Source organism: Empidonax traillii, unplaced genomic scaffold, assembly GCF_003031625.1.
Source record: "Empidonax traillii isolate 1590-97213 ecotype Southwest subspecies unplaced genomic scaffold, ASM303162v1 scaffold1039:size287584, whole genome shotgun sequence".
Taxonomy (NCBI): Eukaryota; Metazoa; Chordata; class Aves; order Passeriformes; family Tyrannidae; genus Empidonax; species Empidonax traillii.
Genome location: NW_020956232.1, coordinates 68,061 through 71,661, shown reverse-complemented (window position 1 = coordinate 71,661; position 3,601 = coordinate 68,061). Strand labels below are relative to the sequence as shown.

General features: G+C 38.8%; 1 long non-coding RNA gene across 1 annotated transcript in view; it reads left to right on the top strand.

Moving 5' to 3' along the window:
* The window catches only part of LOC114068322, an 11,758-nt gene extending 9,063 nt beyond the window's left edge, over window positions 1-2,695 (top strand). The window contains exons 2-3 of the long non-coding RNA XR_003573562.1: window positions 1,868-1,888; window positions 2,491-2,695. This is a non-coding gene — a long non-coding RNA (uncharacterized LOC114068322). The remainder of the gene's footprint in view (window positions 1-1,867; window positions 1,889-2,490) is intronic.
* Window positions 2,696-3,601: the final 906 nt, after the last annotated feature.

Below are 3,601 nucleotides of genomic sequence, written 5' to 3'. Positions count from 1 at the left end.
GTCTAAGTAGATGCATCCACCATTCTATCCTATCTTCTTCCAAGTAGTGGAAGATCTGCCTTAGGAAAAAAGTGTAGAAATTTACCGTAAATTACTTTCCCTTCTGCTCAAAGTTTGCCACATCAACAAATGGTGCGTTTTTATCTTCCTTTACAAGTGGAATAATCTGAGAGAGGGAACATTTTTCTTTCAGAAAGTCTTTAACAGGTGGCAAATGTAGCCATGAACAACGTGTCAACCTTGAACAACATCACTATGTTTCCTTGCTGGCAAATATGGTTTCCTCTAGAAGTAAAGTTTGGATTCAAGGTAAATAACAAATATAAAAGCAGAAAAGCAGCTGTGAGCAATTCTCTACTTACTTCAGTCAGAAAAAGTGAATACACCTATTTTGCTGAATTATCACCTATTATCACTTTAGTATCCTCTTCAAAGAGATGGTTCTCCCTTCAAACCAATTAGTTCCTTTGCTTTACTGTCCAGTCTACAAACTTCCCATTAGCTTTTACCCAAGTCAAGATCTCAACTCAGATCACAAGAAATTAAATATTACCACGTATTGCACCATCCATTTCCAAGAAGCAGCTTCCACACAGCAAGATAATTAAAGGGTATCTTTCACAGCATGAAATCTCTGTGGGATAAGCATGGCAAAAAGAAACCCAAAAAATATTCAGAAAGTAAGATTTTCTTTTAAAAATAGCTTGCCATTTACCAACAACAACAAAAAAATTATAGAGTATGGCAAAGAAATAGATTTTATTCCTTCATAATCTTTCACAGGTATACTCTTTTGAATACAAAAATGTGCTAAGTTTCTTGGGTGTAATTTTAAAATAAAAGAAAATTATGAAGAAATATATACAATATAGAGGCCTGTATAGTGTGGGGAGAATTTCAAGTCTAATTGGTTTGAAAGAGTACAAACTCAGGCAAATGAAGTCTTGCTTTTGCAAAATCTCATTGTATTTACATGTGCAATGCTGAGAAGTGCCTGACATGACAAATGTCAAGTACAAGTACTGGATTACTCTGCCTCAGCATCACTATGCACATCAGTTGACACACAAAGATAAGCCTAATGACTCAGACGACTCAGAAAATGAAAAACAGAAGTTGTCAGTAAGAACAGCTTGCAAAACAAAACACAGAGAGGGCTGTGCTGCCTCTGCAAGCATCCAAAAAGAACACAAAAACACTGCCAATGGAAGGATGCAAAAATAAAAGAGAGCAAATGCAAAACAAGTCTACAGTTTCATTTCTCTCAAAATTCTCTGTGACCAACCCTTTACAAACAGGTTAGTCAGAAAATATGGATTTGGATTCCAGATCAAATCCATGTACCTTTTACATGTGTTTAAATAGAGCATTCAAGCCTATTCCAATTATATTCCTGAACCTTTTACAATATCATAGCTTAGTGAAGCAACAAGACATATAACTTTCAGGACAATAACATAACAGGGTTAGTTTGCCAGCCAACTGGCTACCAAAGACAAATCTTGAGGGATGTACAGAGCTTGGCAGCTCGTTCAACACTCATCATAATTTGAATCCATTACAGTCAGCCATCAAATCTACTTCTTTCCACTATGCTGGCTTTTTTAAAAGAAAGAGAGAAAGGATTTTATTTTGAAATTAGTAACTTCTGTTCTCTCTGCACATTACGGTTTGCAGGTTAGTCTGTAATACCCTAATTAACACCATAAAAAAGGCATGGTAGGAGACAAAATTAGAAAGGGAAGTAAGAACAAACATAGATTTCTGCTTTTCTGCCTGGCAGGAGTATCTAAACAGAGACAGAACTGGGTTTCACAGGCTGCCATTCAGATTTTTACAGTGGCTAATCAATGCAATTCACTCATAGGAAGAAGGTCCCATGCAAGAGGTCAGTAGTAGCAATGAAGAAAAGAACCTTTGCCTCAGCAGTACCTACCACTGAACACCCACCTTCTCTACCCAGCAGGTTCAGCATGCACAGAGTTTGTAGGTTTTTTCTCAGTTGTCTAATGATGTCAGCTCTGATTGAAAAACTCCTGTTTGCTTCCAGGGCAGCAAACTCAGATTGATACTGTGTGACTCAGAGAGGCTCATTTCTGTATCAGATGGCTAATACAGAAATTATACATAGAGAGGTGAACCTTTTCATCTTGGAGCAGATGATTGTGAAAACCATTTATGTAATTATTCAAATTGCTTGAGTTACTGTTGGTAGAGAAGGTTCATTTAGGTTAAACCCTTTTTGGAGGATAACCTGAGCTTAAATAGTACAAAATTAAAAACATATTCAGTAACTATATTTCAAGACCTATTGTTTTACTCCCATTATTTGGAACAGGTAAACAAATGAACATCTGTGGATCTTTGCAACAGAAATTTTTAAAGCTAACCTATGTCAGATTTGATGTCTCAGCCAAGTGTAAGACTTTAATCATTGCTGTATGAATACGACACAGATAATAGTTCAGTGAACTTACTGCTCTGTAACAGCAGCTGAATGCATCAACAATACCTTTGACCATTTCTGACCCAAGATCCCTCAGTCCTTTCCTGAGGAAAGGCAATGGATATTTGGTTGCACCAAGGCTATTGGACTGTCTGATGTCAGGTCTGTGTGAACAGAAAGAAGATCCTCGAGAACATTCCCACTGGCACTCTGTGGGGGTCAAACTCTGGGGAAGACTTAATGAAAATTTATTGGACACAATTCAGAGATAATAACAAAAAACACAGCACAACAGTAGATCTCAGAATGCTTTACAAGACAGGTATCATTCATGTTTGCAGCGAGAGAAACAGAGACAGCTATAGCAGTAAGGGCGAGTTTCAAGGCAGTGAGAGTTGTTCCAGCAGGTCAAAGGCATGACTCAGCATTATCTGTACTTACATTTTTTGTCCCAGATGCTAAATGGGCCTAAATCAGTGTTCACTGAATAAACTGCAGGATCTTGCAGAGAGCCAAATGAGCTTTGCAGCAAATCTTAAACACACATCCTGATTCAAGCAACAACCAACTAAGCACAGATGCAAGAAAAACCACTCCTTGAAACAACCCCAAACAAGAAAAGAGCTAATATCAGAGAATTTCAAGATCCATTTGACTGACTTACCTATCTGAAAGATTTTATCACCTGTGAATGCCTCAACTGTGACCTTTGCAGAGTAGATGTGCTTAGTTACATTGATTGTGAAACTTTACTAATTCTACCATACCTTCATCTGTTCCTACTGTACCCCACAGCCTCTTGTCTCTCTGTACACTTCCCTCTTACAGCTTCATGAGTACGTTCCATCCCTGTTGAAGTCTGACAGGGGTGAGAGTGGTGTGCTGTCCCATGAACATGTCCAGTATGATTTCCAAAAACTATTTTTATATATGTAATGTAATGTAATGGCCAGTCTCTTCGCGAATGAAGAACCGGGGAAGGTCTTTCCACCTTCCAGCCTGCGCATTGGATTTTTTAGGTGAGACACAGTGTGCGCAGAACTGAGCCCACCCTTTAATCCTGAGGTTCATCTGCCGGGGCCAAGCACGCTTGGACGGTGGCAGTGAGGTCCTCAGGACGTAGATGGATTGCCTTACGGGCTAACGAGCTCCATC